This window comes from Ovis aries, chromosome 19 (assembly GCF_016772045.2).
Source record: "Ovis aries strain OAR_USU_Benz2616 breed Rambouillet chromosome 19, ARS-UI_Ramb_v3.0, whole genome shotgun sequence".
Lineage (NCBI taxonomy): Eukaryota > Metazoa > Chordata > Mammalia > Artiodactyla > Bovidae > Ovis > Ovis aries.
The window spans coordinates 13,794,397-13,821,023 of NC_056072.1; the positions used below are offsets into that span (position 1 = coordinate 13,794,397).

At 45.4% G+C, this 26,627-nt stretch overlaps 1 long non-coding RNA gene across 2 annotated transcripts; it reads left to right on the forward strand.

Annotated features, from left to right (window-relative positions):
• LOC132658167 (uncharacterized) lies at nt 1-26,263 on the forward strand. 2 transcript variants are annotated; one of them, XR_009597348.1, is made up of 4 exons: nt 1-132; nt 8,433-8,501; nt 8,672-8,836; nt 24,526-26,263. It is a non-coding gene; the product is annotated as an uncharacterized LOC132658167 (long non-coding RNA). The 2 variants fall into 2 exon arrangements; XR_009597347.1 differs by having other exon boundaries at nt 24,529-26,263.
• The last annotated feature ends 364 nt before the right edge of the window (nt 26,264-26,627 follow it).

Here is a 26,627-nt window from a genome sequence, read left to right on the forward strand (position 1 = left end):
GATGAGACAGAAGGGTCCACCGGTCACTTATCTAAGCAAAGCACATTGGGAGCCATTAGAACTTGCGCCACCCGGCAGACTGTTCTGAACCAGAGAGGAGAAATCAAGGCTGCCTCACCATATGAGACTCAGGTAAGTTGATCCCTTCTTCCCATCCCTCCCTGACTGCCCCAGTGTAGACCAGTTGGAAACATGAGGGAGAGGGAGTCAGGCAAAGGAAGACCATCTTTTCTGTCCACTCAAGTCCTTTGAGCCACATGTCTAGGCAGCAGTGGCAGAGGAGAAATCACGGCATTGCTGGTGTTTCTATCAGGACCCAGCTGTGTTTAATCCTTGAAAGTGGCCAGAAAGTTATGGACTCTGCTAAGATCGGTTAAAGATCAAGAAAAGGAGATATCACAGAGCACAGCAATGAGTAACAAAAAAACTGTCTCATCTTTCTGTGTCTACCACACTGAGTGCTCCCAATGAACCACTTACATTTGGATTCTCTTAGTTGACCTATTTTCCCTAATCCTTTTTGAGTCATTCGAAGCTAATTTTTCTGTATCCTTTTACTGACAAGTAACAAAACCAGAGCTCTCGGTTTCTCTCACTGCTTTGCCTGTATCTCCTTGGCTTATCCTTTTCTACAGCAGACAGACTTTCTCTGGGCAGCTGAGAATTAGGCCACCACCTTCTTCAACTTCAACTCCTTTCTGATCCATAACCCCTGGGACAGGGTCCTTCTCCAACTCCAACCAAAAAAATCTGAGACGGACCCTGATTGGTCTTGTTCGGGTCACATGATCCCCCAGTAAGGGGTCAGAGTCTCGTGACTGTCATACCCCCTCCCAGGTCGTGTGTTTGGATTGGGGCTGTGCAAGTCCCCAGAGTAAGGCTGGGCATGCTGGAAACAAAGAACTGTAGCGGGCTCCCGTGATGCTAAGGGGCATCTGCAGTAAGCACCGCTTCCACTCTTCCGATGTCTTGGAATTCCTGTCTCTCTACTTAGTTTTAGATTTATTTTCTTGTCATTGTTGTTATTCAGTTGCTCAGTCACGTCCAACGCTTTGCGACCCCATGGACTGCAGCACGCCCGGCTTCCCTGTCCTTTGCTATCTCCTGGAGTTTGCTCAAACTCGTGTCCATTGAGTCGGTGATGCCATCCAACCATCTCATCCTCTGCCACCCTCTTCTCCTGCCCTCAATCTTTCCCAGTGAGTCAACTCTTGGCATCAGGTGGCCCAAGTATTGGAACTTCAGATTTATTTCCTTACTTACTTTTGGCTGTGCTGGGTGTTCACTGCTGTGCTTGGGCTTTCTCTTTGTGGCAAGCGGAGGCTACTCTTCCTTGCGGTGTGCGGGCTTCTCATTGCAGTGGCTTCTCTTGTTGTGAAGCACAGGCTCTTGACCCGAGGGCGTCAGTAGTTGCAGCGCGTGGGCTCAGGAGCTGTGGCGCATGGGCTTAGCTGCTCCACAGCATGTGGGCCTTTCCGGGGCCAGGGATCGAACCAGTGTCCCTTGCGTTGTAAGGTAGGTTGTTATTCACTGTACCACCAGAGAAGCCCTCCACTTACTTTTAAAAGATAGTTTAAATCTTATGAGAGTTTTAAAAGCCCCTTCTTGCCTGGAAAATCCCATGGACGGAGGAGCCTGGTAGGCTATAGTCCATGGGGTCACAAAGAGTCGGACACGACTAAGCAACTTCACTTAACAGAATCAGGCAATTATGAAACAAAATAAAAATTAGTGATAGAAATGTCCACATTTTAGCTTCCTCTTCCCTAAAAGTTATAAAGGCCCATTTGTTAAACAAACAAACAAACAAACAAACAAAAAAACTCCCCTTGCCTTTTACCTTGTTCTTTCTTTTGATAATAGGCGGACTCTTAGAAAAGACTAATTCTCTTTTTCAGTGAAATTTTGCAGTTATTCATATTTTAAAATATTTGGAAATTTTAAATTTAAGTCATATTCCAATATCTAACCAGGACAGTAAAAACAATCAATTGCTCTTCAATCCGTCCCATACCCCCCAGAGACCTCTGGTTTGGTCTTTAGTTCAAGGTGTGTGCATGCTCCGTCCCTCAGTCATGTCCGAATCTTTATGACCCCACAGACTTCAGCCAGCCAGCCTCCTCTGTCCATGAGATTTTCCAGGCAAGAGTACTGGAGTGGGTTGCCATTTCCTCCTCGAGTTCATTCAAGGTAGCAAAGATTAACTACTAGAACTTCAGGAACTTTAGAGATGTACAGAATAGCATATTGCTAAACTTCCCCCTTGCTTTTGTAAGACCGATCTCAAAAGCTGTGTTCTCTCTGACTAGCCACCCATTCCAACCTAAGTGGAACTGATCACGTCCACGTATGTTCCCTACCATTGTTCTGAAGTCCACCAGTCATAACAGGAAGACTGTCATGGTAGGGGTAATGGGGCCATGTTTGTTCATCTCTCCCTTCCTTCCAGGCTGTGGGTTGCTTAGGTTTGTGTCTGAATCACCTCTGTGTTCTCTACATGCATCTGAGGGTGTGACACAGTGGTGGTCTCTGGGGTGGATGGATGGAAGGATGGACGGATGGGTGATGGAATTCGTCTTGATGGTGAGAGGGCAGGTGATTCACGAGTATGGGAGCCTAACGATGTGCTAGTTCAGGCCGTTTGGATGTGGCATTTCCATGAGACTTACAATAAGTGAGTAAATGATGATAAGTGAGAAAATAATGTCCCTGACTACAGAGGACCCCATGGTCAGCCTCAGGTAGGTTCTCAAGGAGCCTGAGTCACACATGGGATGCCAGTGTTAGCCCATCTCTGCTTGACTTGGTTGTACAGGGCCCTGCCTCTTCCCTCGGCAGCCATGGACCACACCCCCAGTGCTCACCTGTGAGCTGCCACCAGGCATGACCGCCACTCCCGCCCCCTCCTCTGCCAGAGCAGAGGCTCCTGGAGCTGGCGTGCTGCCCCCGAAGTAGTGCCGAGCCTTGGGGAACGCTGCCCCCCTGTCTCCCGCTGACAGCCAGAGCTCTGCAGAGCCTCAGCGGCGAGAAAGCAAAGCTCCCGAGGCCCCTGCTCCCTGGCAGGCATCCCCGGGGATGCAGGGCAGGCAGAGGATGGTCTCTGGGCTGGCTTCCCTCCCACTTGCTGGTGGCTCTGAGCAGGGGATGGGGAGAGGGTGGTATGCAGTATGCCAGTGTTAGCCCAGGGGAGGGCTCCCGAGACTGCTCTGCCCGCCAGCCCTGCACGGAATCTCCGCCTTGCTTCTCCTGCAAGTTCTCTCAAAGCAGCGTTCCCTCCCCTCTCCCCTGAGGACCCCAGGGCAGGCCGTGTGCAGCCGTGCTGATGCTGTGCCGATTTGCAGCTCCGCTCGGTTGATGTCAGAGGCATGGTTGTGGCTCGCCTAAGTTTTCTCTCCCTGGGCAGCTCATCCCCAGTGCAGATCTTACCTCGCTCCAAGCCTACATCTTCAGGGAGGAGCTGTCCCAGGAGGCCCCGCACAAGCACCCCAAAGTTAGTCTGTCCCAAAGCTCTCTTCCCCCGCCCCTGGTCTTCACGTTCCCTCGGGCAGTGGTGTGTTCCAGCCAGAACCAGGACGGCCACTGGTTCCGTGCACCCAGCCATTCACAGAGCACAGCTGATGCTTTCCCCCCACCCCCAACAAACTTTAAACTTTTTATTTTTTATTGGGGTATAGCCAATTATCAATGGTGTGATAGTTTCAGGTGAATGGTGAAGGGACTCAGACATACGTATACATCTATCCACTCCCCGCAAGACCCCCTCCCATCCAGGCTGCCACATAACATTGTGGTGCTACCTCTTGACCCACTCAGACCCATCCTCGCCTCACTCCCCACTCCCTCCATCCCCATTGCCCTCTTTGTCTACATGGGTCACCTCTTATCTGGCTAGGGAGGCCGCTGCTGGTCTCCCTCACCCACTGGCTCCTGCCTGACTCGATGGCCAGACGTCTACCTGTCGGTGTGCAACATTTTCCCTGGTGATTTTCCAGAAGCGTAGTTTTGATCCTATCACCCTCCTGCTTAAAGTCTCTGGAAGGTTTGCCCGAGTTCTCTGAAAACTCCACAAGTTCCTCTGTGCTGGGTAGAAGGTCTTATTGAAATCTGGTCTCTCCTTTTCTCTCAAGCTCACCTCTGTTCAGTCAAATCCCAGGGAGAAGGGCAGTTAGGCAGAGCAGTCACAGGGAGAGCAATAACTTCTGGGCCCACAGCTGCACCCGTTTTAAAGGTCGTCCAGAAGCAGAGACATTACTTTGCCGACTAAGGTCCCTCTAGTCAAGGCTATGGTTTTTCCTGTGGTCGTGTATGGATGTGAGAGTCGGACTGTGAAGAAGGCTGAGTGCCAAAGAATTGATGCTTTTGAACTGTGGTGTTGGAGAAGACTCTTGAGAGTCCCCTGGACTGCAAGGAGATCCACCCAGTCCATCCTAAAGGAGATCAGCCCTGGGATTTCTTTGGAAGGAATGATGCTAAAGCTGAGACTCCAGTACTTTGGCCACCTCATGCGAAGAGTTGACTCATTGGAAAAAACTCTGATGCTGGGAGGGATTGGGGGCAGGAGAAGGGGACGACCGAGGATGAGATGGCTGGATGGCATCCCTGACTCGATGGACGTGAGTCTGAGTGAACTCCGGGAGTTGGTGATGGACAGGGAGGCCTGGCGTGCTGCGATTCATGGGGTCGCAAAGAGTCAGACATGACTGAGTGACTGAACTGAACTGAACTGAGGCAGATGCTGCCACCTGTGTCAGGGAGGCCAGTCAGAGTGGAAGGCTTCTCGCTGCCACTAGAAAGGGCAAAAGCGTGTGCCCTAAGCCCCTGCTCATACACCCCTCAGGAGAGCACCTTTCAGGATTCCAGGCTCACAGGAAAGTCCTCTCTCTCTCCTCTGCCCAATCTGAGTAATGGAGTAATGATTGATGTTCACTAAGCTCCTACTGTATGATCCAGGTACCAGGCTATGCCCTGTCCCATTTGATCTTCGCAGCACCCCTATAAGGCAGTACAATCATTATCCTCATTTTACAATGGACCTGCTGGAGTCCCAGAAGTCAAGTTGCTTGCTCAAAGTCACACAGACAGAGAGTGGCAGAGCTGGGATATGGAGCCGTGGGTGTGCCCTACACCACCGGGCCAGTGATATGTCTTAGGTTTCAGGATCCAAGGGCTGCACGAGGAGGGCACTCCACAGTGTGGCTCTTATTCTTCTGCGTGTACTTCTAGCACGTGTAAGGAGCAGCTGATTTGGCATCACCTCCGCTTCCCTGGTGGCTCAGATGGTAAAGCATCTGCCTACAGTGTGGGGGACCTGGGTTTGATCCCTGGGTCGGGAATTTCGCCTGGAGAAGGAAATGGCAACCCACTTCAGTACTCTTACCTGGAAAATCCCATGGATGGAGGAGCCTGGTAGGCTACAGTCCATGGGGTCACAAAGAGTCAGACACGACTGAGTGACTTCACTTCACTTCACTACTCCTTTTGAGGATGTAGGCATCCTATTGAAGAGAAAAGATTCAGAAATATCTTGGTGGTGATAAGCTGCAGCTTGGCCCACTAGAAGAACTTGTCTTGACCAAATCTGGGGAGAAAAAGAGGAAGCTCTACTTCTTGTTGTTCAGTTGCTCAGTGGTGTCCGACTCTGCGACCCCATGGACTGCAGCATGCCAGGCTTCCTTGTCCATCACCAAATCCTGGAGCTGGCTCAAACTCATGTCCATCAAGCTGGTGATGTCATCCAACCCTCTCATCCTCTGTCACCCTCTTCTCCTCCTATCCTGAATCTTTCCCAGCATCAGAGTCTTTCCTAATGAATTGGCTCATTGGGTGGCCAAAGTATTGGAGCTTCAGCTTCAGCATCAGTCCTTCCAGTGAACATTCAGGGTTGATTTCTCTTTAGAATTGCTCTGTTTGGTCATTCTGATCTCAGAGGCTGCAGGCAAGGAATCTCAGTTCAGAAAATCACCTCCCACATGCCCAGAAATGAATTCCATTGTGAATGTACGGCCACTGCCAGGGTTCCACCAGGAGCGGGAAAGAGTGTGTTCCACATCTCAGGGATGGCAGCTGAGATGCGGGGTCCTGTGTCTCCCCTTCAATGTGAAGAAAGCCTCGTCATCTCCTCAGGACAATAGGAGGTGGGACCAGAGCCCAAAGGGCGCTGCACAACGAGAGCTGTGGGAGGGTCGAGTAGGCAGCGCTGTGTTAGACGTGAAGACCAGCATGTGGGAGCAGAGATGAGATTTCCTAGACGCAAGCGATGCCTTCAAAAGTGAACCTCTCCAGCTGCCTGTCTCACCCTTGTGGCTCCTCTTTGTCTGCCTGGCTTCAGATTTAAGGTCAGTGGAAACACACAGCACAGGTTATTCAGAAACTACCTCTACGGACGAGGCTGCTTCCTTCACAGTGGACACATGGAATCTGACCCGCGTTCTTCTCCCACCCTGGGCAGCCCAGAGGAGTCGGGATTGAGGACTGGGGCTGTGCAGGAGGGGATCCCGACTGCAGGGCAGTCCGTGCGTGGTGACTATGTGTTCCTCACATCCCAGAGAACGCCTCTTCCTCAAGATTTATGACTTCATTTTGTTGTAATGCTTTCTGCCAAAATTCTAAGAAGCCACAGTGACGGATGGGTAGCACGGAGAGGGGCAGAATGCGCTGGTGGAAACAGCTCAGATGAAGGCTTAAAGGGAAGAAGCCCTTGATCAGCAAGTGTCTGCTGAGCACCTACCCTGTGTGCTGTGCGTGCTAAGTCGCTTCAGTCATGTCTGACTCTTGGCGACCCTATGAACTAGAACCCTCCAGGCTCCTCTGTCTGTGGGATTCTCCAGGAAAGAATACTGGAGTGGGTTTCCATGCTCTCCTGCAAGGGATCTTCCTGACCAAGAATCAAACCCGTGGTTCTTATGTCTTCTGCACTGGCAGGTGGGTTCTTTTCCACCAGCACTACCTGGGAAGCCCTTGCCCTCCTTGCTTATTCCCAGGGAGGCAGAGGTCAGAGCCACAGCCCCTTAAAGGACACTGAAGGCTCTAGCAATGCCTGCCCTCCCTGGAAGGATGAACGTTAGCAGTCCTTCCAAGTGGGGGACAGAGAGTAGCATCTCAGAGGAGCTCCGGTTCATGCCAACCCCTCCCGGACCAGTAGTAAAGCTTCAGAAAAACCAGCCCGTGAGCTAACCCAGGGTGGGGAGAGACCAGGCACAGCCCTTTTATTCTATCCTGTCTAAACCCTGTGTGTCCTCAAGGGTAAGACATGATCCTGACCCTGCTGATGGCTGCCCAACCTTATCCCTCTGACACCAAGGTGTTCTCCCCTTAGGCCACCTGGAAAATGAAAGTTTAGTCACTCGGTCCTTGCGAGCCCATAGACTGTAGCCCACCAGGCTCCTCTGTCCATGGCAAGAACACTAGGGCAGGTTGCCATTCCCTTCTCCGGGTGATCTTCTGACCCAGGGATTGAACCCAGGTCTCCTACACTGCAGTCAGATTCTTTACTGTCTGAGCCACCAGGGAAGCCCTCAGGCCACCTGGAACCTCCTCCAGAACAGCTGAAAAGCCCCGGCTTGAGGAGCTTGGTGTCCACCGCAGGCCCTCCTCCCATTTCCACTTTGTCTACTCCAGTTTCTCCTTTGAAATAAATGTATTCAATCTGAAGGTACAAAATGGATGAAACAGTTGTTTTTAAATGCTGATTTCATGCCCCTCCCAAAGGCACTCTTTTGTTCTCCTGTTTAATTTTTACATCGCATCGGCAATAACAAACTCTAGGGCAGGTGCATCAAAGGAAACTGATAATTGCTAACTGTACATTTTATTTGGTTCATTACTTTGTTAACACCTGATTCTGAAAAATACTCCCTCTGAACCGGCATAAAAATTATTAGCAACAAAGAGATCCTTTTTTGCATAGAAATAGGTTTATTACCTGCCACCTGCAAGTGAGTGTGTGAGATTGGCTTTGTGGCAGCCAGCAACATTCAGCAAGCACCTTTCCACCTGCCTCCAGGTAAACAAACATCTTATCACCCGAGGGTTATAACCTAAGGGTTCTGTTTTGCTTTGCAGAAGTGTACCCATGTTGTACCCTGGGATTCCAGGTGGGTGGGAAATAGTAGAGTCCCAGGGACACGGGGTTCTAAAGTGGGCCTGGGGCATCCCCAAGAAGGCAAGAAGGTATAGGATGTCCTAAGAGCTAGTTGAGGGGGAGCACACTGGGAAACCACCCAATTACTGAGTGTGTGCGATTCATTCTATGTTTAGGCGAGAGTGTTATTTGCTCAGTTGTGTCCGACACTTTAAGATCCTATGGACTGTAGCCTGCCAGGCCCCTCTGTCCGTGGAATTCTCCAGGCAAGAATACTAGAGTGGGTTGCCATTTCCTTCTCCAGGGAATCTTCCCAACCCAGGGATCGAATCTGTATCTTCCCACGTTGCAGGTGGATTCTTTACCGTCTGAGCCACCAGTACTTCCTATGTGCACGGTCAGCAGCAGAATTCCAATGTATGTAAGTAGTGGGTGGTGGATACACCTGGATGCCTCCTAACATCTTTAAATTCCCTTCCTGTGTTTGGGCAAATTCCCTGGCTCATGACCGCACATTCCCACCCCTCCCCTCCTGCCCCCACCAAGGCCTCCTTAAGAGAGAAGCTATTTAGAATGCCTCTTGCTTCTCAGGCTCAGGTAAGAGACAGCCTTCACTGATGGGACACCCGCTGGAGACTTTGATTGGGAAACTAATGTCATAAAGACATGGAACCCATTCTGCTGAGCATAGCAGCCAAGTAGCCAGCTAGCTCCCAGTGACCAAGATTCCAGATCGCATCCGAGCCCCACACTCAGGTACGTGAATGTGATGTTTGTGTCCAGGGCTGTCTTCTATTTGTGATAGAATCTGGTCACTGTTCTTTGCTACTGGGTATTCAGGCTTGTTCCTCTGGACCTCTCAGAATCTCTGGGTTGTTGATATACCTGAACAAATGCATTTTCTGCTGAAACTGGCTCAAATGGGTTTCTGATGTTTGCATCTGGGAACCCATGTACTCATAGCTCTATACACTGCAAATGTCAGATGCCCAAAGGGCATTTGTTGGTTTGTGAAACCTAAAACCCCCAGGAGTCTGTAGTCTCAGATATGGTCAGACAGGGACTAGGACTAGCTGCATAATTTGCAAAAGAAAATAAAACTGCTAGTTGCTCATTCGTGTCCGACTGTGACCCCATGGACGGTAGCCCGCCAGGCTTCTCTGTCCATGGAATTCTCCAGGCAAGAATCCTGGAGTGGGTTGCCATTTCCTACTCTTAGCGATCTTCTTGACCCAAGGATTGAACCCACACCTCTCACATCTCCTGCACTGGCAGGTGACTTCTTTACTGTAGCCACCAGGGAAGCCCAGGTAATTTGAGAGGCCCAGCACAAAATGAAAGTTCAAGACCCTTTTCCAAAGAGTGCTGAGAATTTCAAGACGACAGTGCAAGAGCATGAAGCCAGGTACAGGGTCCTTCTGAGTGCAGAGCTCTTTGTGACGGCACAGACGGCATGCCCACAGTGCTGGCTCTGCTCCAGGACGCCTGTGTCTTTCTCGTCCTCCTGCTTGGTTCTGTCAAGTCCCATCTGACCCGTTGCCTGCCCACGCACTCCAGTGTTACAGAGGGGAAGGCTGGCTTCCCACAGTTAAGAGCCCAGTTGCATCTGCAGCGTGTCCAGGCACGCTCACCACCATTGCGCTGATGGGCCCGGTATGCGGACTGTGGTCTCAGCTCAGGCTCCCAGCCTCTGCAGGGAGGATGGGTGTGCGGGGGGTTTCTAGAGGACATGCTCCCAGGGGAGACCTGTGGGGAAGCAGGGACAGGGAGGAAATGAAGCAGAGGCCCTCGGAGGGGCTCCAGAGCATGAGTGATGCCTCAGAGTTGCCTGCACCTGAGACAGGGAGGCTGGCTTTTCAACACTCCCTGTGTGCACCCCGCAGGCACTGATTAAGGGCCACGCCCCGTGTGGGTGGGCACCTGTCTTCTCAGACTTTCTGTGCACATGGACAACGTGGGCCCCCTAGACTGAGGAACAGCTTCTATAAAAGACACGCAGGGGCGTACTCCTGGAGGTCAACACTGAAGTGAAGAGAGAGGTCCTGGAGTGGTACAGGAAGTCTAGAGCCCTGGATTTAAGAACATTCCAGAGTCCTGACCCTACCTGAAGTGGCCCTGAGAAAATGCTGATGTGAGAAACCCCACATTTCCACTGGGAATGTTCGTGCCGGGGAGTCAGGAAATACCAGGTGATGGGCCAGTGGGGACTAGAAGATCATGCATATTACCCTAACATTTCAAAAATTAATCTTAGCCTACCTAAGTAATGCAAAACTCAGATTCCCTCCTTTGAAATGAATGAATTACATAACAGTGTTTTGTAAGAACTCTGAGAGCTTCTGAGTCTGTCACAGGAAAAATCTTTGCACAGACTCTGCTCCTCTCTTTTGACACCTGCAGTTAGTCATAGGTGACTACTGATTGGTCTTGAGAGGTGCATATCATTAGATTCATTAAGGACAGGGTCCTAGAAGAATAGGATTAATTATTAACAGGGAGATTTATGAATACATTTTAATAACAGCCTTGTTGAAGTACAATTCACATACCATACACTTTCCCTATGTAAAAGGTAGAATTCAGTCACTTTTAGTCTATTTAGTAAAATTGGGCAATGACTGCCACAGTGAACTTTAGAAAGTTTGCATCAAAAAGATAAAACTTCTGTCAAAAAAGAAACCCCAGACCCATTAGTATTCTTTATGCCCAGTTAAGGATTTGGAAATCCTTAGTCCTAAGTGGAGGTGATGGAATTCCAATTGAGCTGTTTCAAATCCTGAAAGATGATGCTGTGAAAGTGCTGCACTCAATAGGCCAGCAAATTTGGAAAACTCAGCAGTGGCCACAGGACTGAAAAAGGTCAGTTTTCATTCCAATTCCAAAGAAAGGCAATGCCAAAGAATGCTCAAACTACTGCACAATTGCACACATCCCACATGCTAGTAAAGTAATGCTCAAGATTCTCCAAGCCAGGCTTCAGCAATATGTGAACCGTGAACTCCCTGATGTTCAGGCTGGTTTTAGAAAAGGCAGAGGAACCAGAGATCAAATTGCCAACATCCACTGGATCATGGAAAAGCAAGAGAGTTCCAGAAAAACATCTATTTCTGCATTATTGACTACGCCAAAGCCTTTGACTGTGTGGATCACAATAAACTGTGGAAAATTCTTCAAGAGATGGGAATACCAGACCACCTGACCTGCCTCTTGAGAAATCTGTATGCAGGTCAGGAAGCAACAGTTCGAACTGGACATGGAACAACAGACTGGTTCCAAATAGGAAAAGGAGTCCGTCAAGGCTGTATATTGTCACCCTGCTTATTTAACTTCTATGCAGAGTACATCATGAGAAACGGACTAGAAGAAACACAAGCTGGAATCAAGATTGCTGGGAGAAATATCAATAACCTCAGATATGCAGATGACACCACCTTTATGGCAGAAAGTGAAGAGGAGCTAAAAAGCCTCTTGATGAAAGTGAAAGAGGAGAGTGAAAAAGTTGGCCTAAAGCTCAACATTCAGAAAACTAAGATCATGGCATCCGGTCCCATCACTTGATGGGAAATAGATGGGGAAACAGTGGAAACAGTGTCAGACATTATTTTTTTGGGCTCCAAAATCATTGCAGATGGTGACTGCAGCCATGAAATTAAAAGACGCTTACTCCTTGGAAGAAAAGTTATGACCAACCTAGACAGCATATTCAAAAGCAGAGACATTAGTTTGCCGACTAAGGTCCGTCTAGTCAAGGCTATGGTTTTTCCTGTGGTCATGTATGGATGTGAGAGTTGGACTGTGAAGAAGGCTGAGCACTGAAGAATTGATGCTTTTGAACTGTTGGAGAAGACTCTTGAGAGTCCCTTGGACTGCAAGGAGATCCAACCAGTCCATTCTGAAGGAGATCAACCCTGGGATTTCTTTGGAAGGAATGATGCTAAAGCTGAAACTCCAGGACTTTGGCCACCTCATGTGAAGAGTTGACTCATTGGAAAAAACTCTGACACTGGGAGGGATTGGGGGCAGGAGGAGAAGGGGACGACAAAGGATGAGATGGCTGGATGGCATCATGGACTCGATGGACGTGAGCCTGAGTGAACTCCGCGAGATGGTGATGAACAGGGAGGCCTGGCGTGCTGTGATTCATGGGGTCGCAAAGAGTCGGACACAACTGAGTGACTGAACTGAACTGAAACAAAAAATGTTTAGGATTGGTGGACCATCCCTCTAGTTCCTAATTTCAGGAAACATCCAGAAAGCCCTCTGGGAAAGCATGGCTCTAGAAAGTCCCCCATTATTTTCATGCTGTTGGGAGAATCATGACTTTGAGTGCCTTTCTTTCTTCTTTTTTTTTTTTTTTAATATTTATTTATTTGGCTGTGCCAGGTCTTAGTTGCTGCACATGGGATCTTCAGCTGTGGCATGTGAACTCCTAATTGGAGAATGTGGGAGCTAGTTCCCTGACCAGGGATCGAACGTGGGCCCTCTGCATTGGGAGTGTGAAGTCTTAGCCACTGGGCTACTAGGGAGGTGCACTTGATTGCCTTTCTGATCGTCAGACTCAGTGACAGGCACATCAACAGAAAAAAAAAAAAAGGAGCGGGGGGGGGGGGGGGGGAAGACTCTATTAACCCAGTCAGGCCATGGCAGTAAGTCAGGCGCAGGTCACAGTCCAAGAGAAATGTGAGCACTTGCATCCCTGGCTATCTCCAGAGCACACGGGGCAGAGGTGTGGCAGTTTCCTTCCTCATCACCAAGGGGACCTCAGGTCACTCCTAATGAGGTCCTGCATCTCCAAATTCCAGCTTGGACAAAACCAGGCAGTGCTTACACAGGAAGCTGGCCATGCTCGCTGAACCAATTTATACACTTCTATTTAAAAGAAAGAAGAAAAGGAAAAAAAAAAAGCCATCTTTTAGGAGAAGCAAAGGGGCAAAGGAGCATCCAGCTAAACATGTTACCAAATCTTTGAGAAATAAACAACAATACTGAGGAATGTGCGTCTGATCAAACATTTTTTTCATCCTTCTGAGACAAAGAATTTATTAAAAATTACCCATAAGCTTATTAGGTCAATTAATCATATACCTGCATGTAACTCTGGTGTAATAAAGATCTTGACTGGAGTGTGGTGTGACCGAGCGAGGTCCACTGAGTAAACACCCACGTGAAGCCCTTTCCCCTGGAACCTGAGAGTCAGGCAGCGAAAAGAAGACGTATTCTGCACATCACATCGGCCCCATTAGGAGGCCCCTGTGATCACATTATGTGCTTTGTCTTCAGAGACTTCCCGGTCTTTTTCACCCATAAGCAGAAAAAGTCGTCTCCATCTCATTACCAGGCTCCCGGGAGCCCGTTCCCTCTGATGTGTCTCCCTCCCTCACTTTGGAGCTCGACTTCCTTGAGATCTCTCATCGTCACCTTTATTATAATGGAGTCTTACAATCCCACAGCTAGTGACACCCAGGGGAGGAGTATTCTGATGAGGAGGGTGGGGGTGCCCGGAGGAGCCATCTGTGATGGAAGCTTCCACAGGGACGACTCGGCAGACAGGCAGGAAGAAGGAAGGACTCGTCGGGGAGATGAGTGTCCCACCACCCGATTGCCCTCCCCTGGTCTCAGGCAAGAAAAAAGACAGCAAGGCCGTGGACAGGATCCGTGAAAGCGGCCCCTGCCTGATTTTAGTGGCAGCAGCCAGTAACATTTGCTTCTCAGGTAGAAGCATCAGAGTTTGGAGTACACAGAGGCAGATGAGTAAACAGAGGTGATGCCTTTTCTTTGTGACATATGTGGGCAGAAGGAGCCCAAAAGGCCCCTGGGAGGAAAGAATGATAGCTGGTTTCCTTTTCTCTCACTGGACAGAGTCTCTGATTCAATGGCAGGACAGTTAACCAGGCCGATGGAACATGATGAGTGTCTTTCGTTCCAAGAAGAGGCTGGCCCTCCGTGGCTGTTACTTAATTAAAAGAAGGTCAAAGATCACGGAGTATGCTTCACCCGCATTTAGGGGACAGAATGGGCCTAGAATATCATAAAAAAGAACAGAAGTGCAAGAGCAATATTTTTAGAAGCAAATCTGAGGGATGCCAAACAAATACAGCAACAAATCAAAAAAGGTCGAATTCTTCTAGTTTGTCTACTTTGGCCAAGACAACAAAATTTAATCAAGTTCATGTGCAGATGCGAATTTTGTGACTTATTTAGCATTCTATAAATAAATATAGATCATGTCTATCTATATTTATATCTATCTATCCAGCTATCTATATGTATCAGGTTTCTATCCATCTATCTGCCTATATTTATAACTGTATCTCCACCTATCTATATATCCACCTGTCTATCTGTCTTTGTATTTTTCTCCCTGAGAGTGAGCAACTATCAAGACAAAAACAAACTGAAAATGCACACTGCAATGTGCTGAGTTGCAGAAGGACCCCACAGATTTATGAAAATGTTTGTGGCACTCTCGATCTTTTTCATTACGTTTTGAGGCTGCAGTGAGAAACTCACCGCACTCTTGAGAGATTGGGTCGAAGTCCACATGAAAAGAGCACACAAGTTCCTTTGCCATTTTGAACAGAACAAAAGGGAAAACATGAAGAGCTGTGAGAAAGGAAGAAAATGTACCCTCTGAGCTGAGATAAACTATGGGCTCAGTAAGGAAAAAAGATACAGGCGGCTATTGCAGATTGAAAGATGCTGCAGCAGGAAGCTCTTCTTCTAATAAGGGAGGTAAAGGCCAAGTTAAGAGGGAAGCCAAGAGACCTGTCGCCTCCCAAGAGGAAACAGGTTGGGTCAGTGAAACACAACACCTCACTCAGAGTAACCTGAGGGCAGTTTCAGTGTCAGGGTGATTCTGGGAGAGGTCGCAGTGCAGGAAAAGCACAATGAAGGTAAAAGGTAAAAGTTGATGACTATCCACTCGGCTAGGGACTTCCCTGGTGGTCCAGTGGCTAAGACTGCACTTCCGAGGCAGAGAGTCTGTGTTCAATCCCTGGTCAGGGAACTAGATCCCACATGCTGTGACTAAATAACCTAACTAAAGATCCCATGCACTATAACTGAGACCTGGTGCAACCAGATAAATAATTTTTTTTCAAAAAAAGTATATCCACTAGGATAAATTCTAGTGGGTTAAAGATGCAAACTAATGATTTTTTTTTTTAAGATTTATTTATTTACGGCTGCCCTGGGTCTTTGTTGCTGCAAGAGGGCTTTCTCTAGTTGCAGCAAGTGCAGGCTGGCTACTTTTTGTTGCAGTGGCGTCTCATTTTGGTGGCTTCTTTTGTTCCAGAGCACAGGCTCTAGGTGCTTGGGCTCAGTAGTTGCAGCATCTGAGCACAGTAGTTGTGGCACATGGGTCTAGTTGCTCTGAGACTTGTGGGATCTTCCTGGTCAGGGATGGAACCCATGTCCTCAGCATTGGCAGGTGGATTCTTAACCAACGGACCACCAGGAAAGCCCCAAGATTTTTTTAAAAGAATTATCAGAAAACATGTAATTCTTCTTCTATGTCTTGGAATGGAGAAAAGCATTTCTCACCATGACTCAAAATTCAGACAGGACAAACGAGAAGATTGATGAATTTGTCTACATAAAAATTAAAACTTCTGAATGGTGCCCCTCCCCCCCCCAAAAAAAATAAAAAAGAGGAGAAGGAAGAGATGGAAAGAAGAAAACACAAAAACAGGGGGAAAAAGACGACTGGAAAAATATTCATATCACAAAGAGCTGATCTTCCTATTACGGAGTGATTTTTGTAGAAATTGAGACTAATGGGCAAAAGATATGACCATCAATTCACAGAAATATAAATAGCTCAAATGTATGACTGTATGTTCAACTTCACTCACAAGTGAAATGCAAATCCAGATGACATTGAGATATTGTTTATACATTTCCAAAATTCTGATGACGGACTGTTCAATTGGTTTCTCCCAGAAGCAGACCCTAAGACAAATATTTTAATGTAGGTAGTTCATTTGGGAGGTGAGGGCAGGAAACACCGGTAGGGAGGTGAGGAGGAAAGAGAAGGATGTTATGAATGGTGTGTCCTAAAGGCAAGCCCGGAGCTCAATTGGAGAACCATGGAGACGGTGCAGAACACTCTCCAGACTTGTCCCCTCTGAATGAGAAGTGAAGTGAAGTGGCAGTCGCTCAGTCGTGTCCGACTCTTTGTGACTCCATGGGCTGTTGGAATTCTCCAGGCCACAATACTGGAGTAGGTAGCCTTTCCCTTCTCCAGGGGATCTTCCCAGCCCAGGGATTGAACCCTGGTCTCCCACATTGCAGGCGGATTCTTTACCAGTTGAGCCACAAGGGAAGCCCAAGAATACTGGAGTGGGTAGCCTCTCCCTTCTCCAGGGGATCTACCCAACCCAGGAATTGAACCGGGGTATAACCCAGGAATTGAACCAGGGTCTCCTGCATTGCAGGTGGATTCTTTACCAACTGAGCTATCAGGGAGGCCCTGAGAATGAGAAGCTGGGGTGTTTATTCATCAACCCCCTGTCACTGGCTGATGACTGGGAAAGGAACTCTCAGGAATTTCTGCCCTGTCCACCCCCCAGGCTTGCACACAGGTCAAGCCTCTTTCCTGAGGCCAGAAAAAAGCCCTGAGGCAGAGTTGCAGCTGCAGGTCTAGAGAAGACCTCCCAGAGGGCATGGGTGGGGCACGGCAGCATCTTTCCCAGACCATCCATCAGTGAAGCTGCCAGGTCACGGGCATTCTCATTGCTGGTGAGAACAGACTAGACACTGTTCCAACACTGGGAGTGCCAGTTAGTTCTTGGAAACCTATCAATATTTAGGCTTCCTAGGTGGCACAGTGATAAAAGAATCCGCCTGCCGATGCAGGAGATGCGGGAGACGCGGGTTCAATCCCTGGGTTGGGAAGAGCCCCTGGAGAAGGAAATGGCAACCCACTCCAGTATTCCAGCCTGGAGAACCCCATGGACAGGGGCAGCCTGCAGGCTATAGTCCTTGGGGTCGCAAGAGTCAGACACGACTGAGCATGCGTGCATGCTCTGCTCTCCTGCTGCATGTACCCTTTGACTCAGCAGCCCCACTTCCAGGAACTTACCCGACAGTTTAGCTTTGCAGCTGTCGTGAAAGACACATGTGTAAGATGATTTCTGCAGCACTATTTGTAATGACAGACTCTTGGACACAATCGAATGTCCATCACTGGGAAGGGGAGAGTTAAAATGCAGCTTTTTTTCCAAGCACAGTTGCTGTACAGTATTATATAAGTTACAGGTGTACAATAGTGATTCACAGTTTTTAAAGGTTATACTCCACTTATAGTAATTATAAAATACTGACTATACTCCCTCTGTTGTACAGCGCATTCTGTAGCTAATTTCATATGTAACAGGTGAACCTCTTAGTCCCCCAACTCTGTGTTGCCCCTCCCCTCTTCCCTCACCCTTCTAGTGACCACTAGTTTCTCCTCTGTATCTGTGAACCTGATTCTTTTTTGTTACATTCACTAGTTTCTCGTCTCTTTTCAGATTCCACATATAAGTGATATCCTACAGTATGTGTCTTTCTGTAGCTTTCAAAACAATTGAGGCAGTTCTCTGAGTAGTGGATGTGGTGACATTTCCAAGATGGATTGTTAAGTGACAAAAGGAAAGTGCAAGAAGATGATATATCTTTTGTGTAAAAAGGGAGATAGAAGACAAATAACACCGACTTGTATCTGTTTATATATGCATAGAGAAACTGGCAGGATTCAGCAGAGATTAATGAGAGAGTTAAGGGACTTTCCTGGTGGTACCATGGTTAAGACTCTGTGCTTCTGCTGCAGGGGGCACAGGTTTGATCCCTGGTCAGGGAACTAAGATCCCACATACTGCCTGGTGTGGCCAAAAATAAATACATTTTTAAAAAGAGAGTTAAGGTGAGGGTTGTGGTGATGGTGACTGGTTGGCAGGGTGAAATATATTTCAAACCCATGCATCTATTATTCAAAAGTTAAATTTAGCAATGCTGATGAACACAGATACCTGAGGGGCATGGAATTATGCGGCACTTTTGCATAATTACGTGTTACGGAGTTCTGATTTGTCTGAATGTGGTGCATGGTGGATGTATTGCTTTGCCATGTGAAAGACAGCAGTGATACAATGACTAGGTGCAAACTGGGGAGACACACAACAGCCAAAGACGCACTCCAGTGGCGACATTGATCAGAGCAGGTGTTGAACTAAAAGGAACAGAAAATGACTGGCTGGCTAAAGCAGAGAAAGAACGTATTTTTTAAAAACCTTTTAATTTTGTACTTGGGTATAGCCGATTGACAGTGTTGTGAGAGTTTCAGGTGGCCAGCAAAGGGTCTCAGCCATACATATACATGTATCCATTCTCCCCCAAACTCCCCTCCCATCCGGGCTGCCACATAACGTGGAGCAGAGTTCCCTGGGCTACACAGTAGGTCACTGTCCGTTAGCCACTCCCTAACTATCCCTTTCTCCCATCCTTTCCCCCAGCAACCATAAATTCATTCTCTAAGTCTGTTAGTCTCTTTCTGTTTTGTAAGTAAGTTCCCCTGTTCCATCTCTAGAAAGAGAACATATATGAAGGCTATTGGATAGTTCTCAATATCACGGAGAAGGCAGAAGCAATAGGTTCAAAATAAAAGCTGAAGCCCAAGGAGGCGGGGAACCATTACTTACAGACCCATCTGATGAGGACACCTGCCACCGCCCCCACTGGACCTGGTTTCCCCTGCTGTCCCTGGGGGGAGCCGGAAGTCAGGCCAGAAAGTTCAGCTGAACCACAAAGACAGGACAGTGTTTAGATGTTATCGTAAGATATGGGGCAGGTCACCAGGCAGAAATGTCAAAGCAGATGACCCAGAACTGGGCCAGGTGAGAACATGAAAGGGATGAGAACTTGAGACTGGAGGTAGATCCTTGGAGAGGAGGCCAGAGGGGCCGGAGTTGCTCCATACCCTAGGGAGAGGCAGAGCGCTCTGGCAGGCAGGTGAGGTGCTACAAAAACCCACGGAGACGTCCACAACAGGGCCACCTTTAATCATTGACAGGACCCGGAGAGCAAAAGCCAGGTGATGACGGTAACCAATCTGTTAAGAAATAGCATATTCCCCTTCGGTGCGAGGAAGGAATCAAGACACCCTCCTCGCCGCCCCAGCTGGGACAAGGAGGAGAATTTTTGCCTTTGACTGAAGATAGAAGAAATTGAGACCATGTTTTGCAACTTAGTGACAAGAAGACTTTGTTAAGATGACAAAGACCAGGAGGGTCATGGGTACTCATTTCATGTGGGATCCAGTGGTAACAGTGGAACCAACCCCATGAAGGAGGCTTTAAGGGGGTGTCGGGGTGGGGTGGACAAAAAAAGTTTGCTTTAAGATTCACCACTGGAGACCCAGTTAAGCTGAGTTGAGTAGAAAGTGGACTTTACTGCTGCAGTCACTAAAATATTTCAGCCTACTGCTTCATGTCATTTGCTCTAGTTTCAGATTCCCAAGCAGAGAATCTGACTGGCTGAGTGCTGGCATCATGCACATGATAGGGCTGCCATGGCTCATGTTGCCCACAACACACTACCTGATGACTGCCCCTGACTGAGGAAAAGGGCGCAGAAAGTGATGGACAAAAATGGACACATATGCACTATGACTGGAGGCTCTGCATTCACTTCTGATGGGTACTAGACCCTGCTGAGCGGGGGTGAGAAGAGAGGATTCCAAGAAGAGTAACATAGACCCTGCCCTCAGTGAAGTGGAGCCCTGCTATTATAGCACCTACAGCCTAAAAGTATCTTTCATCTAAAACTTAATCACTTAAAAAGCTCTTTCATGTCTATTACATTTGCCCTTGACAACAGCACCGTGTTAAAACTCCCCAGTGTTCGCTGTGGTGGCTGGCATGTAGTAGGGATTCGATAAACATTTGCTAAATGGATGGATGAGTAAAGGAATGGATGGGGAAGGAAGAATTAAATCCAAACTGTGGCAAAAGTACAGCCTTTGCGGTCGTCAGTCTGGTTCAGCACTGCCCAGTGGAACTGGTGATGGCTCTTGATCTGTGCTGTGCAATATGGTAGCTGCATATGGCTACTGAGTGCTTGTAATGTGCTAACGAGACTGAGGAATTAAACTTTAATTTAACTTTAATTCACTTAAATCTAAAGAGCCACCCACAGTGAATGGCTACTGCACTGGACAGTACAGAGTTCAAATTCCAGCTCTGTTTTTCCAGCTTATAAACTGAGTACATGGAAGTTACCACTTGGATGACTGACTCTCACCACCACTGTTTTTACTGCCACTATTAAGAGGATGCCAGGACTCAGAGAGGTTGAAAGGTCTGTCCAGGTTGCCGCACTGGTGAACCACAGAGTGGGATTTGCGTCTCCTATTTTCATTCCCGCAGGGCCTTTCTTATTACCAAGGTAAACAAGGGCCTGAATAACCCAGAAGGGCAGGAAGAATCATCTGTCCACTGAAAAATGAGTCCTCTGCATAGGTTTGTAATTAGTATTCACATTCACATAGCTTCCACAGTGGTTAATGAAACATAAATTTGTTTAAAACCATTACTGATATTATATAGCTTTTTATTATTATGTAGATTCTTAATCAACAGATACTAAAAGTACAGTTACTCTCATGTGAGGTATCTTAGAATTCTTTGACACTGAAAAGCCATCCTCATCCTCTTTGTTGAAAATGTCATTAGCACCTGCTTCTTAAAACATAAAGAAAAGAAAGACACGGGATACATACACACAAAAGAATCTAGTGTCTAGAGAAAACAGTGATGCAAGAGACCTCATAAATCAGTATATATTCCAGGTACATTTGCTAGGAAAAAACCACATGAATGGTGGTTTTGACCAAAAGGGGTTTATTTAAACTCAGTTAATAGAAAAGATCAATGTCTAATTCCGGAAAGGATTCTGTAACAATCCGCAACTATGAGTAATACAGCTGAGTTTAGTTTTAAAAAACAAATCACACACATTCAGAATAGGTAAAGCAAAGCTTTAAGGCAGATTCTGTGAAAGATTTCAGAGTTTTAGAAGAGCGGCCCTCAACTGTGTGAATATAACCCAAATGGTGCCTGTGAGGATCTACTGGGATGAGGAAATAAAATCACTGCATTGCCTGCATATACTATATTGACTTTTTATCCTAAAAAAGAAACCAAGCTTCATTGATATTTAATATATGTATGGACAGCAGTACATTATATAATTTAAATAAATAGACATCTAGAAAGCTTATGCCCCCAAATTATTTCCCTAATCAGATGGCATAATTTAAAATACTTAGACATTTTTATTTTAGAAGACAAGCTCAGGCTAACCTGCAGTATGATGTGATTATTAAAAATAAGACAAATATGGAATCATCTTAGCTATATTAGTTAGCTTTTCTCCTTAACAAACTACCCCCAAATGAGTTGGTTTACAACAACCATTTTTAAAAAATTTTAGAACCTGCACAACGTTCCTCATTCTGATGTAAGAATATGGGTTCTGAAAACTAAGTCGTATGAGCAAAGGTTGAAAGAATCGGGATCGTGATGCTACGCAAAGAGAGCTTTCACAGGAAAGAGGAATATATGTGTGAGACACTTACAATCTTGATTTCTTATAGCTTAGATTCTAATACAGTTTATAGTGGAAGGAAAAATATTTTGAATGGATGATCCCTTGAAGCAACAGAATTTAAAGCATGTTTTTCTTTCTCTAATTGATTTTACAAATACAGAACTCTATGATTTCAGAGTGGTCCATTTGTGTGGAATGACACAGTCGGCTAATAGAAAAATTACTGGAAAATCCCAGAGGAGATGGATTTCTTTCATACTTATCAACTTTTCTCATTTTTATGAGAATTGGCTATTTCTTTCTCCTCTTTTTAAGAGAGAAACAATACAGTCTTTGTTTCTATTTCTCCCTCCCCCATTCAAATTCTATAAATGTAAATTTAAAATATGGGCAGATTTGAAAATGGATTATGAAGAAAATGCTTTAGCATAAACAAAAGGAAGATGGAGTAAAACGCATGTCCGTCACTGCATGGGAAATGGTGTGACAAATACCCAGTACTTTTGTCTAGAGAATGGTGGTGACTCAGAGTATCGTGGTCCACCTGAAAGAATGTGAAAAGTGAAATATATTTAAACAAAAACCCATGCAAGTGCTGTGTCCCTTCTGGATATACCTGGAACCATGTTCTGTTTCAATAATTTTATATCCTCTCCTAGAAATAAAATTTCTGCAAAGCTAAATCAAAATGCTATTTAAAAGATCTATGCCTTGTTTAAGAAGCTACTTTATTGTAAGATTTAGAATTAAAATTTAAGATCATCCAATAAAATAAATTTGAATAACCAACAACCTTGAAAATTTATATCAGTGATAACATTTATATATATATATATATTTTTTTTGGCTTTTAAACAAACAACAAACTAAGCCTGCAATGAAAACAGAAATGTCATTTCTTTCGGTAGCATTATTGGGAGAAAACTCAGAAATGACTGTATCCTTACTCAAAGAGAATTTTTTTTTTTTTTTTGGTCAAGTGGTTAAAAAAATCAATCTATATGTTCTCCCACTTTTCTAGGCTTAAAGTTATTTTTTGCTGAATGGTGCAAAAGGGAAAATGGACATTTGCTTCTGGCACTGTGACCTTCTCCAGGCCCTGTCCACACTGCCCTCTCTGATTCAGTGTATTTCTGGAACACACTTCTGATATAACCAGCAACCGTTCTCCACAAACACTCAACTTGACAGCAAATGAGAGTTAAAAAAAAAACAACAGTCTCTCTTTCTCATCAATGAAGAGTGCCACACTACAAACACATTTCCTTTTTTTTTTTTTGGAAGATGATTTTTAAAAAAGAGATTAATTATCTTTAAAAGATGGGGTACAGCTCAACCCTGTTATTTTCCTTCTGGCTATACACATGAATACACTAATTTTTGTTTTGAAACCAATAGAGTTCTTAACTATTATGAACTATTGCTGATTTTTAAAAAGAAATCCATAGCTGGTCCATACATTTTCCAACTAAGACATAGCATCAAACCTCCATAAGTTTAAGAAAGCTATATATACCTGTATACATACACACTTATAAACATACACACTGATCCAACTGCACCCTTACCCACAGATAACTAAACCATTTGAGATTTGTTGGTAGGGGATGGGGAAAAGGGGCTGGGGAGCATTTTTTTTTCCACAATAGGCACGCATAATATTTACCGAATAAGACATTTTGCTCTGTATTTTTTTTAATCGGGGGGGGGGAATCATTTTATTTAGACTTTCTATGGCATGGGTTACTCAGTTCACAGCAGAGGCACCTGCAGCAAATTAATTTCTTGTAGCACATTAATTATCTCATAGCTTCTATTTAGGCTGCAGCTGTTGCTATTATGTTCATAATATTTTTTATCACCACTGTATACAACAGGTTATGGCAATAATAGAAATCTTTAAATTTTTTTTTGCCACTCCCCCCCCCCCACCCCTGTTGTTTCCCTGTTTCTGTGTCAGAAGGGAAGGCTGGAAGAAATTTAGGCAAATTAAGCCCCACAGCACACTATAATTTTCTATTTCTGAACTGATTTGTGAGAGAATGGGTAACTGAAATTAGCAAAGGATCACCCCACACAAAGATGGCGCGTGCAGAATTTGTGAAAGCGAAAAAGAAGACGAAGGAGAAGCAACAGAGGGGCGGAATACCGCAGTGCTGGGGTGGTGAGTGTTTGGATGGGGGCGGGGAAAATGCTGCAGTTTTCATGAAATAATAAGGTGGGGGAAAAAAAGGCATACAAAGAGTAGGTTTTTCATTGTTTGTAAAATATAAACACAGATGAATTCTGTCTTTGGTTTGTTCATGCTTTTCACTCTGCACAGCAGGGATGTTCTTAAGAAGTTGCCCTCTGCGAAATTTCACTAAATGGGAACCGTGGACCCTGCATGATGGGATTATAATCACACCAGCCACTCCTTTTACATAATTTTTTGTTTAAGATCCAGTAAGACTCCCTGTTTTTAATATATATAAAGCGATAGACCTGGATATGTCGATAAACTGAGGGTTTGCGTCCCTGTAGCCTAAGTGCAAGCTAAAACAAAAAACCCGGTGGTATCACATCTACAAATCTCAATGGATTCAAAAACAATATGAAAATTTTTTTAGCTGACAAGAACATGTCTGCTGCCTGCAGTCCCTGCAATAGCTCACCATGTTGCCTACTAACCGAAAGATCAAAAATTATCGATTTCATGGCGCTGCGTGCTCTGGAAAGGAAAAGCTACTTTAAAATTTGCATTGTTTAAGAAATGAGTTAAAAGAAAAGAATTATTTTCTTTTTCCTGAACAGTTTGGAATGTGAAAATGGCATGTTATAATCTTATCCATGATTTACTATAATTCCATTATTTTTAGCAGCTGGAGTCCAGAAATGATTTTTTTCGATGAATTTAGGATTTTGCCGCAGTATACATCTGCAGTCCCAGAATCCTCCGGTAAGTTAATCCTTCTTTCGATGGGAAACGCCTTTAACCTTCTCGTGAATGAAATATCTGCAACCATTTTGAAATTTTTAATAGAGGAGGGTGTGTGTATATGTGTGTGTTTGGGGGGGGGGCAGTTTATGTCTCCAAAGCATGATTTTATAGCAATGCAGCGGTATTTGTCTTAGTTCTTAGAAACACTAAGAAACATACCTTTGTGCTCTTTGAATATCATGGATGATGTCTCCATTACTTCTCCTTACACTTTCTATCTATGGTAGCATTAGAAAGTACTTCCTTAGTATGGTAAAGACTGTTGTGTCAAACTAGTGAAGGCCTGCAGAACACATAACTCCAAGCACGAAAAGTGTGCCTGGCACATCTGAAGCGGCCATGAACATAACCACCACGGCCGCTGCCACGCCACCACCATGACCATCGCCTCCCACCACCTTCACTGCCCCTCCCTCATTCCGCAGTGCACACCAGGCACAAGCTTTCCACAGTGACTTTCTGCCGAATTTGCCCAGTGGGTTCCTAGATGACTTCTGTGTGCGAGAATAGCCAACCATATAGTCTGACATGAGGTATTTACAACTACTTAGCCTGTTCAGCTGGAAAGAAATCAAAAGATAACACTGAACCTTGAGATGATGGATTGCAAATCAAAAGCCCCCATCCATAAAGAGCCCACTTGATGAACTGCTAAATGAAAAGGCTGATTCTAATTTTTGTCCAGTCTTTGCAGGCTGTCTGAAAAGAAAAATTTTTGAGCCAGCCTTCTTAGAGAGTTGGCATTCATTGTTTATAAACGTATGGAGTATTATTTCGTCTTACCTTTCTGCGGGGAGGATTCTTCCCAAGGAGATTCAGATTGTCCAGAAGAGACCACACCCTCGTTTCACTGTTTTCTACTGTTTCTCTTTCTTTTCAAGGAGGGCTTATTAACAATCACAATTATACATTCATTTAGGGGTCCTCATCAAAAGGAGCCAAGCATCCATTTCTTTCTGTCTAAAGGAAGCTCATTGTTTTAGCGTTCAATAAATGTTTAATTAGTGGATCTGATAGATTTAACCATCTTGAAAAGTAAACGGGCCTTCTTGACAATGTTGCCTTGATCATCGTTTCCGTCCGAAGTGCAAAAACAATCTGGGCTTTTATTTCTTCGCCTAAAAGGTGATTCAAAGGCATATATTTTAGTGAAGGGACGCTGTACCTTCCTTCAGCTTCCATGGAGCCACTGCTGGGTGTGCCAACGGTCTGATATCATGACAAGCAATATTTTCTCTGCTAAACCAGCTGGAGACCCTTTTGGTTTCTAGGAACACAGCCTGAAATTTAGGACCATTTGTCCTCTGCAGTTTCACAAAATGGATTAATTTACGTCAAACTCAAGTGGCTGGCTTTGGAAGGAAAATGTGTAAGAAGATAACCAAGTATTTTTAATGAATGTATGACCCAAGTTCAGTTGTTAAACATCATTTTTACAAAATCATTTCACCAACTCCTCAGGTATTTTGATGCTTGTATTTCTTGTTGGTTTAATGATAATATTTGTCTTCACTTCAGAGAAGCTATTCATCTCATATTTTTGGTGAGACAATTGGAACAATTTTTATTGGGGGGGAATAAGCAAATAAAAATTCAGAGCAATTTGTTAAATTCAACTAATTTGTCTGAGTGCTAGTTACCCAGTAGTTCTTCAGTACACTTAAATGTGATGTGAAAATAGCTTGCTGCATTGTTGCAAAATTTTACATTTCCTTTACTAACATGTGTTTGCTTAAAGTATTACTAGGGATTTTAAATATTAATTATAAATTTAGATTAAGACATCTAAATTATAGAGAAATGCTTCAATTATTTTGTCATCTAAAAAGAGAAATACGAATATAGGAGAGTTTTTATCTTTTAGATGTCCTAATGGTGTAAATATTTCTTAATCAGTTTTAATGGTGTGCCTTGTTCAGCAAAACAAAAAGCAAAAACTGAACACAGAAAAAGGAAACCTCTGTTAAAAAATTAATATTT